Raw genomic sequence first — 20,256 nt, forward strand, 5'->3', positions numbered from 1 at the left:
TTGAATTGAAATCAAAATGGGACTGATAAAAAGTACTTGTCTATTTATTTTTTGATTTTCATGAAATGCAAGCGAGTTATTTCAAAGGAACCACCTATTGGTGTGACAGCCAAGTAAACTTCCCAAGTTTTTTCATCTTACATAAAAAATAATATTTTTTTTATTGAAAGTATCCTTTGTTACATCTAATACATCCAAGAACATGTGTACAAAATTTCATGATGATCGGTTGAGTCGTTTTCGCGTGAAACCGTAACAAACAAACATACATTTGCATTTATAATATCAGTAGGGATAGGGATTAATATATTATTTCTTGTTTAACCCATTTTTTCACAAATTGTAATTCTTTCAATTTTAAGTATTCACTTCTCTTCAATTCTCTGACAATACTCTTAGTTCAATAAAGATTCATTTTCCCAAGCTTACAGTTTGAAGAGAGAAACAAAAAAGAAACAACTGAAACTAAAAAAATAGATGATTGAATATAGTTTGAGGCTCTAAAAAACTCATCATCAACATCGTACATTGAAATAATAATCAATATTTTTCCAAATGTATTCTGAATTTTTGTTTATTGAAAGTTTTAAAGCACATGGTAGCTCATTGTGAAGCTTGATACCTTTATATTGAATGGAATTTTGTCTGTTTAGGCTCCTATTCAACCGAATATTTTAGTTCATCAATACAATTTTTAGTATTTTCAATAATATCAATATTTTATTCATTTTATTTTATTGGTTCTTCCATAAATTTCAAATGTGTTAACGCCATTTCATACAATGGGAGCCGGAACTTGTGACAATGAGCAAATTTTTCGTTGCTAATTTCATTTTTTTAAATACCTACTAAAATCGTCGTTTTCTCCCAAGCTGACAGAAGTTCACCCTGTATGCCCCACCTTCGACAGTCCCATCAGTGAAGTGTTAACGAAGTAATCCATTGATTATACAGTACCCCTGCCAGTGGACCGAACAATATAAGCGGAACAGAAATAGGGCAACATTCGAGTGTATATTATTCTGCGGTCAAGGGAGAGCATAATTCATTTGGGATCTACCGCTTTATAGCCTAATTCGGTTGTTCTGGGTAAATGAATGCACCTTCATGAATTTCATTGGGTAGTTTCAACGAAACTATCTTCATTGAATGAAAATAAAATTTCAAATGGTATAATTCAAGATTGATCAAACACAATCCCTTGATGTTTCATTTATGAATTTTTCGAACACGATAATAGTCCAATTAACTAGATCAGTTCATTGATTATCCAGATCTAGGAAATTACGCAACACAAGCTTTGCTTAGGCGTTTCCCGAAATCTGAACACCACCACTCAATTTATTGTTATGTATTTAATTTTTTTAATTTATTGTAATTATTATGTAATATCTATTACAGACAAAAATATATGTCTGAATTGAATGAATTGATTAAAAGATTGATTGATAAGGATCCAAAAAATATATCATTGTATTTTGGAGGCGCTGTTCTCAAACAATACAGATTCTTGTGTAACGACTCTGAAGCCGGCCCTGAACGATATCTCAGCCAGCGAAAACACATGACATCACCATGAAAGAAGCAGTTTGACTCGCCGGAAAAATACTAGGCGAGTACAGAGACCACTAGATAAATCTGGAACGATTGTTACCGATATATAAGCCCTGCTTCCCGTCCAGAGATGGCAGAAAACAGAGATGAATTCAGAAAACGAGTCGAGCGGAAAATAAAGAATTTCAACAGTGAAAATAAATTAAGTGCTAAGTGTTGTAAATAAATTAGTTTGCGATATTGAAATATTGTTAGAAATAAATTTGTTTAGGACAGTAAATTCTTTAATTCGTTACACTTGTGTAATTTTCATATGCGTGAAGATCCACTTCATGATCCTCCGATGTGTACCATATAATATGACATCAAATTGAGAAACATTCATGTCATTCATGCCAAAGTTGAGATCAATCTTACCCTGGTAATCTTTTAATATACCCCCTTGTGATCAACCTTCACTTTGTTATTGAAATGCAAGAAAACGTATTTCAAAGAAAACCGTTTATTGAACAACTGATACTTCTACAGTAACATACGGCAAACCTATGTTGCTGATAAAAAATCAACCGACATATATAATCTCGAGGTGTCCAAAATTCTTGAATCAGAAGAGGTTAATAGATTTTCAAAAGGAACTGTAAATGGGAAGTAACTCCTCATTAAGGTGATTTTCTGAATTAGAGGTAATCACTTGTCTGCATTCCATTAGTTCGGACTTCTTTTGTCTAATATGATGTAAAATGATTTGAAATCCCTGAAATAATCGATAAAATTAAAAAGATCAGCTAAAAAATAACAATTATATTAACCAAAAAAACTGAAATTACAATATAATAAAATTTAAGCAACAATTGAACAATTGACAAGAAATGAAAATCAAAATTGAAAGATTTCAAGACAAGTTACTTCACGACGTTTCGATTGTTGATATCCACAATCGCCTTCGGGTGATGACTAGACTTATTCCTCCAAGAGCTGACTATTTATTGTCATTTGAGTGCTTTCACCTATCCCCTCTTCCTCCTCCCCGCTTCATCGGTTTCAGCGCGAGCTAACCGTTTGGCATGAGTTGGCCGTTTTCCGCTCGATTATAGGTTTCCATATGTTGCGTATCTCTAAGCTAGCTTGGCTAAATGCGTTGTTGGACAACATATATGCGGCTTTTTTGAACTCTCTCCGTGTGGATGATTTCAGCTTAAGACCACCTGATGTTATGTTGATGAATCCAAACATGCTCTGCTTTTCCTGATTTGCTGGTTCCTTCTCGCTGTATGTATTTCTTATGATCGGCAATGCGAACTTTCAATGGCCTCTTAGTTTTACCGATGTAGAATTCTCCACACTCGCAGGGAATCCGGAAAATTCAATTCTTGGAATCGCAGTCCGCGTTTGGTGGCATAGTTTTCGAGAAGCTGCTGCGGATAGTGTTTCCAGATCTGAAGTAGATCCTTTCCGACGATCATTTGATGAATGAAAGTACAAGTACTGATTATGGCGGCTTCTCTTCCTTGTGAGGCTTTTGCTGTCTTCTAACCAAATTATGTACCACGATCACTTCAGAGTAGCCATTCCATTGAAGGTAATTTTTGATGATGCCTAGTTCCTTCTCAAGACCTTTCATATTACAGAGTCCGAAAGCAGGGTCTACTAGAGTCCTGATGATTCCTCCCTCAGTCGATTGATGGTGGTTGGATTCCTGGTTCAGATACTGTCCTGAGTGAGTGACTTTTCGGTATACAGATATTTTCCATTCAGCGTCGGTCTTCCTCACCAATACTTTAAAGAATGGCAATTCGTTGTGGACTTCCTTCTCCATTATAAAAGTGATGGAAGGTCTTACGTTGTTGATATGCTTCAGGAAAGTGTCTAGTTCCGTATTCACATGCTTCCATAGCATGAAGGTGTCGTCATCGTATCTCAACCAGACTCGGAGCTTTTTGTGGGCTTATTCAATGCCCAGGGTTTCAAACCACTCCATATATATGTTGGCTGTAACTGGCGATCGCATTGATAGTCCCTCATCTTGCGTAAAGAATTCGTCCTTCAGTTGGAAATAGCAGTTTCGTATCCTAGTAATTCCATGACTACCCCTATCGGTAAGTTCGTCCTATCTTTCAGGTTCCCGTCTTCTGATAGCTCCCTCTGTATTATTAGAAGTGGTTCTTCGACAGGAACGTTCGTGTAGAGTAGAGGCTTTCCACGTCAAATCATTTTATGTCATATTAGACAATGCAAGTACGAACTTATGAAATGAATCATGAAACATTGACAACTACCTTCAAACAAATCACTTGTTCGGTTTCATGGGTCTGTACGGATCCGATGAGTCCTACATGTTGGAGGTGGTGGACGTAGATAACAAAAATTCGGTATTGTTAGTCTTACCTCTTATCAGCACGAAAAACGAAATTGATCACTTATTCTGCATCACTGCATTCTGCCTATTCTGTATTCTGATGTTAGTGTTTTAGACACACACGCAGGATCGCAAACTTCGGCGGAATAACTTGTTGGTTTTTGGTATCGAAAAAGAAGACAATGGTGAAGCCCTTTCTCTCCTAAGTCATCTTCTTGAAGTACCTATCGAATTTGCTGATGTTAATAATATATACTCATTCGAGAATAAGAACAAAAAGCGGACACTGAAAATCGAACTGGTCTCTTATTTAAAAAAATTGGAAATCACAAAAAACTTTCACAAACTAAAAAATAAGAGCATCTTTGTGGTCAACGATTTATGTCCAGCCGACCAGAGTATCCATAAATCCCTAAAGACTTACCTCAATACTGCTAAACTTAACGGAGTCAAAGCAACTATCAAGAATAACCACCTCATTATCAACGACACCTTCCACACTCTGGCTGATATCCAGTCTAATCTGGAACTCTTGCAAGTGACTCACAACAGAAGCGAGTTTGCGCCCTCTTCTACAAGAACTGCTTATAAAAGGACCCGAAAATCTTCGTACAACCTCTGACCGGAACTACAAATAACACAGTTACTCTAATTTTTACTATATTTTTTTACATTGAATTTGAATTCATTTATAATTTAAATTTAAATACTAAGTCAATACATTCATTTCCGCTTTGACGACTACCACCCTTACTAATTCTCCTTTCAGAATTGCTTGTTTTGTATATGCTTCAGTCGAGAAAATATCCTCAAATGTCCGAAACTTTAAAATTTGTACATTTAAATGTAAGATCATTATTCACAGGGTTTGATTTGCTATCGGAATATATTTCGAATGAAAATATTAACATATTTGGTGTCACTGAAACTTGTCTCTCTCCAAATTGACTCTGATACCATTGGAGTTAACAATTATCTTTTGGTTCGCGCCGACAGAATTGGAAGAGGGGGTGGCGTTGCCTTCTACATAAATAACTCTATTAAATTCAAAACACTCTTTAGTCATATAAGTTATCATCTTGAACAGTTGTGGATCTCAACTACCTACAGATGTAAAACTCTCGTTTTTGGAGTATTATACCGGCCCCCTTCAGCTGATTTGATCCAATGTTTAAACGAACTCGAAGACAGCATGGCCAACCTACTTCCTTCATGTGATTTTTTGCTGGCTGCCGATGCCGGCGATATTAATATAAACTTGTTAACTCACAACCGGCGTACTCAACTCCTTACAGATTTTATAAATTCGTTCGATCTTTATCAGCTTATAGAGAAGCCTACCCGAATAACTGCTCATTCTCAATCCCTGATTGACATCGTCTTTGTCTCTGATGAGGAAAGAATATTAGATGTGGATGTATATGATATTCAGGGAATTTCAGACATATGTCAGTGATGTGCAAAATTAATGCTTCTGTTTCTTCTAGAAGAGTTAAAATGGTTTCTTTTCGCGATTATCGTAACTTCGATCTATTCCGTTTAGACGTTCTGAATATTCAGTGGGATCTCATCTATCAATTCGATAACGTGGATTGTATGGTCTCCTTCCTGAACGACAACATTCTTAGTCTTTTCGAAAAACACGCCCCTTCTCAAACGAGGAGAGTAACTAAACCACCAGCATCTTGGTTAACTTACAATATAAAAATGATGATTGCACTCAAAAACCGAGCTCTGAGTAAATACAAGAAATCTTTATCTATCGCCGATTGGAATAGCTATATAAGGACCTCAGAAATTATACATGTAGTGCGATACGACGTGAGAAAAAGGCATATCTGGACTTTGTTTTAAGAAATAAAAATTCCAAAGCAACTTGGAATACCTTAAGAACGCTGAAAACTCCTTTTACTTCACCTCAGTCACCTGTGAGATTGTGCGAAGTTCTCTGAGACGCATCAAGAGCAACGCTTTGGGTTCTGACGGGATATCCCTCAACATGATCAATCTCATTGACTCTGTTTTGATAAATCACTTCACCTTTCTCATAAACTTTATCATTACCAGTTGCCAATTTCCAAAATGTTGGAGGGATGGATTGGTTATCCCTCTGGCTAAGTGTACCTAACTCACCTACTGTCCTTTCTGACCTAAGACCAATTACAATTCTACCGTATCTCTCTAAAGTAGTGGAATCGATTCTGAAAAATCAGATTAATGAGTACGTCAATGAAAATCATATTATAACATCTGTACAATCAGGATTCAGACCTCGTCATAGTACCACCACGGCCCTTCTGTCAATTACTGAAGATATTTTTCAAGCTGCAGATGAACAAAATTTGACCTGTTTAATACTTCTAGATTACAGCAAGGCATTTGTCACTCTAGATCATGAGATTTTGTGTGACAAACTTGTCTACTTCGATTTTTCTCGGAAAGCAGTGTCTCTACTAGAAAACTATCTGAAGAATCGTACTCAAAGAGTTGTTGTGGATGAAGTTATTTCAGATGCTCTGCCGGTATTAAATTGAGTGCAACAAGGATCTATCCTTGGGCCCTTGCTTTTTAGCTTGTATATTTGTGAATTTTATCTGTCCGTGAAAAAATGCAACATACATCACTATGCAGACGACACGCAATTATATTTCTCTTTTTCGCCAGGTGAGTCTACATCTGCTCTGTCGCATATTAATAACGATCTCCGAGCCATATTTGACATTTCTACTGCCCATAAGCTCAAGCTCAATTCAGACAAATCCGCAATAATGATGTTCGGAGCTAAAAAGAACAGAGAGCTCACCAACTCTACCTTTCAAGTTCACATCGAAAACGATATACTTCCCTCCGTGGACGAGATGAAAAATTTAGGATTGTGGTTTGATCTGAATCTCCGCTTTACTAAACATGTCAGCTATCTGAACCAATCTTCTCATAACGTTCTCAGACAGCTTTTTCCTAATCGTGATTTGCTAAACACAAACTTAAAACTTAGACTATGCGAGTCTGTGATTATGTCAAAAATTTCCTATTGCGACAGTATTTATGGACCTGCTTTGAAACAATCGGATGCTCTCCGACTACAGCGTATTCAGAATAGCTGTCTACGTTTCTCGTTTGGTATTCGGAAATATGACCATATATCCCCAGCAATGCAAGAATCAGGATGGTTAAATGTTGAGAAACTTAGAACTCTACATCTTCTTACCAACACACATAAAGTTTTGATAACTCGACAACCTGATTACTTACTGAAGAAGCTTAAAACATTATCTACGATTAACAGCTTTACTACAAGGAACAGTTCAGTTCTAGTCATCCCCAAACACAAATGTTCCATCTTCACTCGCTACTTCTCGTATAATGCACCCAAATATTATAATCAGCTACCCTGCAAATTTCGATCATACACCATCGTAAACTTTAAAAAAAAGACTGAAGACTTATTTATCTCATTAGCCTCTTGTCCGTTCCCGACCTTGGCATTTCTAAAATGAATTTTCTAAAGTAAACCAATAACTAAAATTTCTTGATATTGTTAAATCGACTTGTGTTCATATTATTTATCTATAGTTTCTCCCAGGTTGAGTTGAAAAACAGCCTTGGCTGATACTCCGCCTATTCACCATAAACTGGAAGTTTTTTTTCTTTGTTTTTGTTATTGTTCCTGTATTCTGTTTTATTTTATTTTTGTCTATTCCATTTGTATTTTTATGGTGAATAAAGACGTATTATTATTATTATTATCAATATTATAAATTTCAGCATCTGTTATAGACAAAATTATATAAGTATTTTTTTTCAAGACAAAGAAATACGAAATATCCAAATTCGGTATTTCAAATTTGAAACCTTCATATGAATAATTTTTTGGCTTATTATGTCTAAAAACCTATCAGCGATTTAGCGAAAATTGGTTCAACAGTAGATAACTCAAAAAACAATTTGAAATACAAACAAAACTTCTGAACGCTTTATGAATTCAATTTCTTTTGAGAGCGGGTTAATTGGCTAGTTCAAACACTTTTCAAGAGATAGACGTCTTCTTCGAAAATATATCGTGAACTTCAACTTGAATTGCTTTTCTAAAAGTTCACCATAAACTTTTATACTCCAGCAGAACCAAAGTTTCATATTATTCTCATACTTTATTATTCATCGTGACACAAACAAGTTGTTTGAGGCGACAATAAATAACTACGAAGGACTTCAGTTCAGGCTGTGAGTGCAATTATGTTCATTTCGTAAATTGATTTTAATAATGAATTGGATTGCACTGTACTTCAGTTATTCAGAAACTTGGGTTGAAATTGATTGAAAGAGTGAAAAGAAAACAAAGAATCAATGAATGAAAAATAGTTCGAATATGAGTAAGTCTTCACATAATATAGGAATTTCAAAACTCAGTTTTGAAATTCTTTTTTCAAGGAAATACGTTGACGATGTCATTTGTGCAATACCTTATGACAAATCTCTATGATGAAATTCTTGATGTTGTCAATAGATATGATAAAAAATTGCAATTCACTATCGAAATCGAAAATAATCAGATCCTTACTTTTCTTGATAAAAGTGTTATACCTGAAACTGATAATTTCTTGATCACTGTTTGGTATGTCAAACCTACTGATTCAGAAAGTTATACTCTATTTGAAAAAACGAATAGAAAAATTGGTACACCCTTCTCTCGAACAAAACATTCTCAGGCTTCTTAGAGACATATTGATCGCAAATTCCTATCCCAGAAAACTTTTGAATAAAAGAATTTTCAATACTGGCAGATACAAATTCCGATGTTATCAACAGAAATGTATATAATAATAGTTCGCCTATCAATTTTTCCTATAGATCTATACCTAATCATGGAAATTTATCTTAAAATATCATAAAACTTTTTCATCATGAACAAAATATCAAAATATGACAAAAAAATATTAAAACTACATAGAATTTGAATACCAAATAGAAAGATAATACGGATATTACAAAAAAAGTCAAATGTGATTTATTACATTCTTTGTAGCAAGCTTGATAAGAAACCATGTGCATTAGCGCAACATTCTATAGAAACAAGACATAAACCAAATCACAAATTACAAATTAAAATATCAAAGTTTTACATATAGAAAAAAATATTTCCAAAAAAATCCACAACTCAATAAATTATGGGCCCTGAAGAAGCTTCCCATTAGTAGCGAAAGCTTGACAAAGTAGAGCACAGTTATGATTTTTATTTTTTTGACTGAGAGACCCCGATTATCCATTTTACTGTATATATTTATATATTTCATATCCGAAGTTTAGGAAACTCACACCACACACCAACATTGGAGGAAAACCAGGTATTTACCGATTCACTTTAAATAAAATACATGCATATATAAAAGAAATTGTCCAAGAATAAAATAACAGGACAACCAAAACAAACTTTGAATACAGAAATTTCGTTTGCAAACAAATCACAGTAACCCTGAATAATCAACTGACATTTAACAGACATAGAGTGCGTTCCGATATTCACACAAAATCAGTTCGGTGTAGGTTTAGAACATTCTTAGAATTAAGTAATTTTCTCTCTTGGTAATTTATATATTTTTGAATTCAAAATTTTTTACATTTATAATTAAAATTGTTCTACTTTTTCTGAAATCAGTTGTGTCTTTTTCAAATTTCTTCACAGGAACATCTGCAAGTAGAATCAGATTTGGGTAAGTAATCGTTGTGTTCGTGCCTGAATCCACCTGAGGTATTGAGAAAAATCTCTATACACTGAGGATTTAAACTCAACATAAGAGTCTAGCCGAATCAAAATTTTCATTTAAAAAAATAACAAAAATGATAACTAGAAATCAACATATTTAACATCATATAATAATATATACAGGGCTTTTCATGATGAGCGTTAATTAGCCCTTTCTGGAAAACTATTCAACGGATCAACCTGAAAATTCCACAGTATGCATAAGTCAATGTGACCTACACGCCTAAAATATTTTAGACGAAGCGGCGTTGTTGCTTCTACTATAAAGTAGCGGCTCCTTTGATTTTTTAAATGGAATACCCCGTATATAATATCATATTATGATTCATTATCACTTTGTCAACAAATTCATATACTATTTTGCTATATCTATCTATTACCGTTTAGAAGATATAAATTAATTTCGATATTTTTTTACCAAACATGAACTTTTATAAATGCTGATAATCTTGAAATCTCTTGCACTAAAACGATCAAATTTGAAATGTAGTGGAGTGATTCTATGAAGATCTTCACTCCGAGTCATATTTTCATTTGCCTCATAGAGGGTCTTCAAAAAATGCAGATACTTTGATCTCATGAAAAAATGAGTGGAACTAATTTTTTTCATTTTTGAGCTCTATATCAAAATAGAAATAGTATTATCTGAACAAAGTTAATCTGAAATTGGATGTAGAGTTAAAAAATGTTGAAAAATTGAGTTCCACTCATTTTTTCATGAGATCAAAGTATCTGCATTTTTTGAAGACCCTGTATGAGGCAAATGAAAATATGACTCGAAGTGAAGATCCTTATAGTATCACTCCACTCCATTTCAAATTTGATCGTTTTAGTGCAAGAGAGTTCAAAATTATCAGCATTTATAGAAGTTCATGTTTGGTAAAAAAAATATCGAAATTAATTTATATCTTCTAAACGGTAATAGATAGAAATAGAAAAATAGTATGTATATGAATTCGTTGACAAAGTGATAATGAATCATAATATGATATTATATACGGGGTGTTCTATTTGAAAAATCAAAGAAGCCGCTACTTTATAGTAGAAGCGACAACGCCGCTCCGTCTGAAATATTTTAGGCGTGTAGGTCATATTGATTTATGCATACTGTGAAATTTTCAGGTATATATATACTGGCAGTAATACAAATTACAGTAATACATTTTACCAGTATAATAGGTAGCGGATCGATTAGGGTCGACCGACTTCCGAACACTTAACAGTGTAATATCCAGATGATGACAAATGAGATTTTGTCGAAACGTCGATGTGATTGAAGATTATAGCACATAACACGGATCAAAAACCCGAAAAACCAGTTCAACATATACCTATATTTACTTTAGATTAAACATATATATATATATATATATATATATATATATATATATATATATATATATATATATATATATATATATATATATTGAATGATGCAACTAATTTTCCGTTATTTTCAGTATTTTAACTACAAAATACTTAAATACTTCAGCTCAGGCTGTGATTATAACTGTGTTCATTTAGTAGATAGATTTTATCAATGGATTGAAAAGGCACTCTGTCTCAGTTATTCAGAAACGGGACTCAAATTGACTGAAAAAATGTATGTTTGTATCAGTATACTTTCATTTCACAAAAGTCTTACTGATATAAAATTTCCGTTTCAAACAATGGATCGCTTGATATCAGTCGATAATAAACAACTGATGAATAGCCTGATATAATAGTTCCATCAGCGTCATTCATTTAGGCGTGTTGCCAAACGGATAAATATTTTTTACAGTTTGACTTAAGGTAATTCTCAGATTTTATAAGCCATATACATACAATAGACATAATCCATGGCCGGCAATAAGGCTATTGAGACCAAATTTGTGCTGTTTAGAACCCTTAATTGCATTCCATTACTTGTTTGCATTTCTTTGTTCCGAATAATTACACTCTTCAATACAGACCCTTGTTTGCAAAGCGTGCCGATCTCCCACCAGCCATGGTTCACTGCACGTGCTGTAATTTAACGTTTATTATTTCAAATGAAGAGAACTTCTGAAACAAAAAAAATATATATGAAAACTAGGTTTCAACATATTATGGATGTACACGTAGAAATAAATAAATTGATGGATGTAGCGGTTACTACATGGTAGGAAATTATAATGAAGAAAAAAGAAATGAAACTTTCTATGTTTTTTACCACTTGTTACTACAGTTTCGTCCTATACGGATATTTTCAAACTCATACAATATACTAACAATGGTTCATGTAAGGGCTAAGGTAATGAACTATTGTTAGTTTATTGTATAAATGTCCGTATAGGACGAAACTGCAGTAAAGTTAGTTACTGCAGTTTCGTCCTATACGGACATTTTCAAACAATAAATAAACTGTTTATACAATAAACAATAGTAACATTAATTACAAATAAAAGTGGTAAAAAACATAGAAAGTTTCATTTCTCTTTTCTTCATTAGAAATAAATACCTGTTGAGAACGAAACTGCAGTAAAGTTAGTTACTGCAGTTTCGTCCTATACGGACATTTTCAAACAATAAATAAACTGTTTATACAATAAACAATAGTAACATTAATTACAAATAAAAGTGGTAAAAAACATAGAAAGTTTCATTTCTCTTTTCTTCATTAGAAATAAATACCTGTTGAGATTGAAAGGGGTATATTATTAAAAAACATCGGTTTGGCTTTCTACTTCTTCATTTTTTATACAAAAAAACGTGAGAATCTTCCAAAGAAAAAAGGAAGAAACGAACGTATAGCGGCCGTTCTCTCAGAAGGGGAAGCGGAGAGTTCATTTTGTACACGTTTTCTCTTTTATTATATTGTGTGAAAATCTGCGCCCGAAAAACGTGCATCACAATCCAATATATGATTTGTGATCCGCCGTGATACGATTAATGTGGTACACGTGCATTGAAATAATCCGAGTGGGACATCCTGAATGTCATAGGAAAGATGATGATCGAATCAACAAAGACGGGAAAATGGATTTAGGCAGTAGAGTCATTATCAAATTAGCAAGCAAGCTAGATAATAGTGTTCCGAAATTAGTCATTATGTGTAGCATTTCTACAACAGAGCTATTTTAGAAAGTTTCGATTGTTATCAAAGTTTTCAAACATTACATATTTCCACCTCAACCTAGCTAGCTGATGCCTTGTTGTTCAAAATCTACGTATTTTCTTTGGACTCCCAAAAGTGCTCTTCTATTTTCGAAATGCTTGTTTCTTTATTCTTGTGCTTGCTTATACTGTCTTTTAATGCCTTTTTATCGTTGTCCTTGTTTGGTAGCTTGTTTTTTTATGATAGTGTCCTCGAATCTGAGTTAGGTAGTACTGAAAAAAGGAGAATTGAAACTTTCTATGTTTTTTACCACTTCATTTGTAAATAACGTTACTTCAGTTTCGTCCTATAAGGACATTTTCGAACTTATACATTAAACTGAAACTGAAATTGTCCTTATAGGACAAAACTGCAGTAACGTTATTTCCAAATAAAAGTGGTAAAAAACATGGAAAGTTTCAATTCTTTTTTCTTCATTATGATCTCCTACCATGTTGTAACGGCTACATCCATCAATTTAATAGGTAGTACTATCGAACTAAAATTCAATTCTTTTCCTTGCCGAGAGTCCTGCTAAGAGGGTGTTGTCGTCTTCTGGCCAATGTATTTCTACTACCTATATGTAGTATACATTCTGTTGAATATATTTTTTTGTAACTCAGTCTTTGTCGATACCTCTTTTTTTGTTGCACAGACTGAAAATACGTTAGAATTTTAAATATTTTTCTCTAAATGAATTAGTGGTAATTGGTTTCAATGAATCAATCAATGGAGGTATACTTTATTGTCAGAAGAACAAGGTTATTAAAGACAAAGCTTATATTTTTATCTAACAACGATTAGGTAAAACTACATGGATAATTTGAGCATATGGATTTTATATACTAAAAATAAGAAGGATAAAAATGTTGAAAATATGTCAAAATAGAATAGATACAGTAATTACATACCTTTATTCATTGACAAAAATTTTAAATTCAATATTTGATAGCTAGACAGAAAGCTGGAATGAATTATTAGTATAATTAAACGCGTAATAATATATTTATGAAAATTTCATAAATATAAAATTCAAATTGAATTTGGAGTACCCTGAGGTACTCCAAATTCAATACCTGAGATCTTTGAGCTAGTGCCAGTGAGCCGCACTATTTAACTGCCGTTGTTCAAATATGATCCAGTCCTTCTCAATTGTGAATTTCATGGAAGGTATCACGCTGTTAAGGTGTTACAGAAAGCCATGTTGTGGTTCTTAACACTAATAATATACACATCTGTAATCCAACCAAATTCGATGCTACTTGTGGGCTTCTTTAAAAACCACCAAAATAGTACTTTCAGACACATGTTAGTAATATTTCTGTTGTACTCATTCTGACTTCCAGATTTTCGTCTTTGGATAACTTCCTGGAGATGATCTTGAAATGGTGTCGAACCTTAACATAATCAAAAGTCTGGAAATTGTAATTTACCGCTAATGCTTGAAGATCTTTTTTTGAAGATGAATTAATAGAATGAGACAAAATGATAATAATAGAATGTAAAATACAAAAGGTGAATAACATACAAACTTCAACCTCATTTGAATCTAGGGATCCACGGTTCAAATCGTGAACTATGGTTTTCCTATACTAGGATGAGTATTGCATTGAGACATATTCATCGATGTACTTTCAACTAGTTTTCATTTCTTCAAGTAATTTACTAATTTCACATCCATTTCTCCCGATATTCATATTTTGATTCACAAGAGAATGTATCTGCCTTAACCATTATCCAAGAATAATTCATCAGTCGCTCAAATCCGTTTCATGCTGATAGAAATATATTATGGAACATCAGTTACCTTTAGAATGTTTCAATCGCAAAAAACTGTATTGGGACCGTTATAGGGAGAGCGCTTTTACCGAAAAAAACCGTCATTAATCATATACGAAAATACGTCACTCTCATACCTCTCCCTTCAAATTCTTATCGAAACACAAAAAAAATTGTTAAAAACGATTTTCATCCATCAGAATTCACCAGGAAACTGTATAGGAGGAGACTGGAAACTTTTTCGTTTCGCCTGCATTGTGTATTCACGTCAAACATTGAAACATTTCGTTTCCTACATAACACATAAAATGCTACTCAAGCCACAAGTGAATTTGCAAAAATAATCATGTAGGTGTTTACATTATGACTGAAGATCACAAATGCTTTTTGGTAATTTTTTTATGGAAATAAATTTTCGGAAAGCATTTTTTTTCATTTTGCTGTTGAACTGCGGAATATATTGACAATCATCTTTCCCACCAACCGATTTCCTAGAGTCTTTGAAATTCACTAGATACTCGTAAGGACAACAACAGGATTGTTCTGGATTCTTGGGTTTCTTATTGAATACTCTTCGTAAGCAGGAAAATGGTAGAATCAATACCCCTGACCGCTCTGGAATGAATGATTCCGTACAGTCTATCTCGTCTTGTGTTTGTAGATATTTTGCTGGAAAAATCTTCACTAGTTTACTCTGTAGTACATATTCAAGCAAAAACGTTTGTGACTTTCTGGAACTTCCACTAGCGCTTCCTAATATGGCTGATAACCAATTTGTGCAAAGCTTATTGTTGAATCATCTGAAAATAGAACAGTATTACCAAATATGCGCCAAACAAACTGACTATTATGAGACAACAAGTATAGCTGAGACACCAGTCAATCTACTAATAACATTGATGATTTTCAAACATGACTTAACCTCTGACGGAAGCACCAAACTCTTACGAAGGTTCGGAATAGATAAACACTTCAATCTAACAGACCACTATTATAATCTTCATGCAGTCATTATTCACTTTGGTTTTGGCATTGAATCTGGTCATTATTACGCATTGGTCAAAGACGAAACGGACTGGTTTAAGTTTTACGATTGTCGTGTCACTAAATATTATGGTAATAACTTAAAAAATAAAAAAATAAAATAAAAAAAAGGTTTATTGTCTAACAGAAGTAATCCCAATTACAAAACAAATATAATTAAGTTCACAGCTATGACTAAGTATGAGTACAATAGAATATAACGAATAGCATATAAAATCAGCAGAGTAATAGAGTAGTATAGATATTATACAAACAGTGTTACATTCGTATAATAATAATAATAAAAAACATATACTGTAGAATTCTAATAGAATTGGCAGTGTGCAGAGAGTTAAAACACAGTATTTCACTTATGGGTTGAAATTAGATTCTAGTTCGACTTGCATAGAAAATAGCTTGTTACGAGCTATTTTCTATGCATTTTTCTTGAATTTATTGGAGCCTCTAGAGACTCCTTATATATCATTTTATGAAAGAGTGTGATCAATCAAGACGTCGGAGCGCCTATCAATTTTTGTTGTTGTTTCATAATTTAATCATTTGTATTACTTCCTATTTTCATGTAGTTAATCATGAAATGTACATTATGAAGACATGATTATGAATATGAGGTTCAGATTTTCAATCTCTGTTATTATAAAATTATATCCCGAAATGCCCAGATATGAGAAATTGAAAAGGCGAATTTAATATAAGTGAAGAACATTGTGAACGAATTTTTGAAACATATCAAAGATGAAAAGATCAGAAATATGTATTTTCCTATTATTTCAATCGTCTGAAACAACAATCATACTTGGGTTGTGAATGCCACACAAACGGGCGTTGATAGTCGCGATGTGGAAAAAGATGGTTTTCAAATATATACTTCGTTATTTCAACTTCATCATAAATTCTTTTCGGTATCCTGCCATCAGATCATCATTCATCTGACATTATCATCATAATTAGTATCTAAACTTACGTAAGACTCAATTTCGAATATCGAATTTCCTCCTACTTTGCTCGTTAGTTCTTGCTGGTTTCTATTTTAACGAACAATGCCATAATGATTGAAAACTGAGACGTTGTAATTTGAAAATTTCAGGTTCTAAGGAAACTGTCAATCTGTCATAATTTTCACTCTAATTTAACTAAGGATTATACAGGATCATTCGGCGGGAGCTCATATTAACAGTTGGCCAGGAATCATTTCAATTCGATTATAAAATGTTATATATAGCTCACCATTTTTGAAAATCACGAATCTATCGAAAATAATATCAACGAATAACACTCCAATACGGAAAATTATCGAAACTGTTTAAGATGTCTTTCCTTTGTTTTCTTTATTTTTGTATTTCTTCCTGAATGTATCATGAATATTGCTCAACATTTCCTGAACATAGATCAAACTGAATAGTGAAAGAAACATATCTGTCATTAATTTTTCCAACATATCAGAAATCACTTTTTCAAAAAGTAAATGCATTGCATTTTTAAGATTACTGAATTAAATGATACAAACTATGGATGAAGAATTCATTGAAATACATGATGTTCCAATCAAATCTGATTATTCACGGTATCTTTATATATTCATCGTTCATAAAAGTCAAATCATCTAAAAGAATAATTTGTTCAGGCCAATCTCAACTCCCTACACTCTAGGTAAATGGACTGACACCTATCAGAAAACCACTACTCCCCTGGCTAATACCACGAACGGCGTTGGATTATATTCGACAGGTATCAGTGCAGGATTCTTCACTGAAGTTATTCCTGCATATGTTGTTGGCAATACAACTGCCGCAATAGATTTTCAATTATTGGAACACACTTGCAGACCGGTTCCGGGCTGTTTGGCCACTCGTCAGTGCAATGTAGTGTCTATTATCAACATGAAGTCGATGATTTACGATAATTGAAAATCGAAAACTTCACATATAGTCTGTGGGCATACTTGAAGACTGGCTGTAAATCAAACATCAATGATTTGATTTAAAGGCATACTTGAAGACTGGCTATAAATCAAATCATTGATGATTTGTTTCATCATCTGTTTCAAATTAAGAAATACCAATCCAAAGTCTTTTTTGCTTCATTCTTGTCGTAATTTTTTCATTAAGTAGTTCGTGTGTGTTAATTTCTGAGAAGGATTTTTCGGATAGATCATACTTATCCTGAATAATCGTTGGTTTGCTCTTCTGGACTCGAATCCATTTAATATGCAGCCAGTCAACTTTTTTTTTCTGGGTATTAACTTTAACATTGAATACATTTCCTGAAATAACTCCTTCAATTTCAACAAAATCTGTGTATGTCATCGTCGTCACTTTATATCAGTGGTCATCACTTTATATCAGTGGTCGCCAACCTGTCGATCGCGAGCTACCGGTAGCTCGCGGAGGCAATTCTGGTAGCTCTCACAACGATTTTAATTAAAAAAATACAAACTGCGAAAATCAGAAAAGCTTCCGAAAATTCCACAAAAAAATCTAATTGTCATAATATTAAACATAAACAGCGGCAACGTTGCGGTGAGCGATCTGCCGCTGACGCCGTCAAGCTAGAATCGGCTAGAACCGACCAGCCGGACCAGCGCGTTAGTGTTCGGAAACGATCTAGATTGCTTTGAACGGGATAAATACGCACGGCGCGGCGACATTGCGCTTAGTTTAAAACTGAACGCGTAACCAACGTCCAGCCGTTGGGTTAGTAGAGAACAACAAAAATAATATTATGGCAAGCAGTTGTAAGAAGGTAAAGGCATACCACTTTCATTCGGAATGGGAAGAACAATACTTTTTTACAGAAGTTAAAGATAAAAATGTGTGTTTGTTATGTAATACTTTGGTCTCCGTTGCTAAAAAAGGAAATATTGAGAGACATCATAAAACTGTACATTCTAATTTTGAAAAATCATTCCCACTACATTCTGCCGCCAGAAAGGAGAAACTGAAACAGTTAAAAAAGCAGTTAATTGGACAACAATCAATCAATCAATTTAAACTGAAGATGTTTTCACATATAGGCAGTGGGCATATTTGAGGACTGGCTATAAATCAAATAATCTAAAGGAACAATTCGATCAGGCCAATCTCAACTCCCTGCACTGTAGGAAATGGATATCAAAAAACAACTACTCCCCTGGCTAATACCACGAAGGGCATTGGATTATATCCGACTGGTGTCAGTGCAGGAGTGTTCTCTGAAGTTATTTCTGCAATATGCTGTTGGCGATACAACTGCCGCAATAGATTTTCAATTATTGGAACACACTTGCGGACCGGTTTCGGGCTGTTTGGCCACTCGTCAGTGCAATTGGGCAAATTTCGGATGTGCGGTGGGTTACTTCATTTACAGACAGATGGAGCGATGACAAACCTGTTGTTTGTTGTCCGCTTTAGCCTAGTTCGAGGAATGATACTCTGAAGGAGTTCGATTTTCAGTTATCCGAAATCATCAACTTTATGTTGATGATAGACACTACTTTGCACTGATGATTGGCCAAACAGCCCGAAACCGGTCTACAAGTGTGTTTCAATAATTGAAAATCGATTGAAGAATATTTTTCATCTCCAAATAGTGAATTATATAAGATGCTATATGACTGTTTTCATTTCCTAAATCTTGAAAAAAATTCCATATGAAGTTCCTAAGACTGAAAAAACCAGATGAAAATTGTTTAATTTGATATTTTCCTGTGTCTTCTGTAAAATCATTAAGGCTTAGCTAAAAATCCACTTCTACTAGTGACGTGAATACTATTCGTGGTAATGAAAAAAATATCGAAATTCGCTTTTCGTACTTCACAAACTATAGCCTACGTCAAAACAGTAACTTGATCTTCCCGAAGGAAACCCTCTTTCACAACTCTAGACTTTTAGAATAATACCGGGCGATCAAATGGTAGATACCTGAGATACACGAAAACAAAAAACCTAAGAAACAAAAAAGACGAATAGTATTTACTTTCTTGAAAACTCAATACATTCATATCAGGTATAACAAATATTCTGAAACATATGTATATGTATCGAAGATTCAAATGTCTGTTTTATTGTTATCGTACTAATTGATCCGAATAATCGTCTAGACATTTCGAAACATCACAATAGGATATTACATTTCGAAACCAGCAACCCTTGTCAAGCGATCTGTTAATCTCCGAACAAATTCAGCTCAAGATTACACCTTAACATGACAATTTGAAACGTGAAATATGACTTTCGTTCATAGGCGTGTATGTAAGCAAAACATTTGCTTAATGAAAATTAATTGTGGTCATTCTGAACTATGCTTTCCACAATTATCATGAATAAAATCATATACTTGAGGTGCACCAGTAGAAGAAATATCTCAGAAATAATATTAGGTTGTTTCGAAGATGTATACTCATTCAATTAATCCCGAATCAAAAGAGCTGTGAATTTTTTGCCAAATTGATAGTACTTAAAGATGTACATGACGAACCAACAACAAAAGAATCTGCCGATCAAGGCCAATTATTTTGTTTGCTGTATTTGAGTTGTTACGATACAATTTTGCTTTGTTATAAATTAAACAATTTATTTATACTTTTAATAATCGGTTAGTTTATTCATTTCCACATGCGAATTTATGTATATTTAAAACCTTTCTAACCCGCCTATGACACCGACT

The 20,256-nt window shown here is 33.7% G+C and overlaps 1 long non-coding RNA gene across 3 annotated transcripts in view; it reads right to left on the reverse strand.

Annotated features, from left to right (window-relative positions):
- Window positions 1-7,308: 7,308 nt before the first annotated feature.
- Window positions 7,309-20,256, reverse strand: part of LOC141482438 (uncharacterized) — a 37,401-nt gene continuing 24,453 nt past the window's right edge. The window contains exons 3-4 of one of the 3 annotated variants that reach the window (XR_012465538.1): window positions 11,499-11,717; window positions 7,309-9,596 (exon numbers count right to left, since the gene is read on the reverse strand). This is a non-coding gene — a long non-coding RNA (uncharacterized lncRNA). Of the gene's footprint in view, window positions 9,597-10,763; window positions 11,718-13,515; window positions 15,369-20,256 lie in introns of those variants that run through there. The other 2 variants (XR_012465537.1, XR_012465540.1) reach the window with 2 other exon arrangements.

This window comes from Leptinotarsa decemlineata, unplaced genomic scaffold, assembly GCF_025532065.1.
Source record: "Leptinotarsa decemlineata unplaced genomic scaffold, Ldec_3_MD MMD2_tig00001064_RagTag_RagTag, whole genome shotgun sequence".
Lineage (NCBI taxonomy): Eukaryota > Metazoa > Arthropoda > Insecta > Coleoptera > Chrysomelidae > Leptinotarsa > Leptinotarsa decemlineata.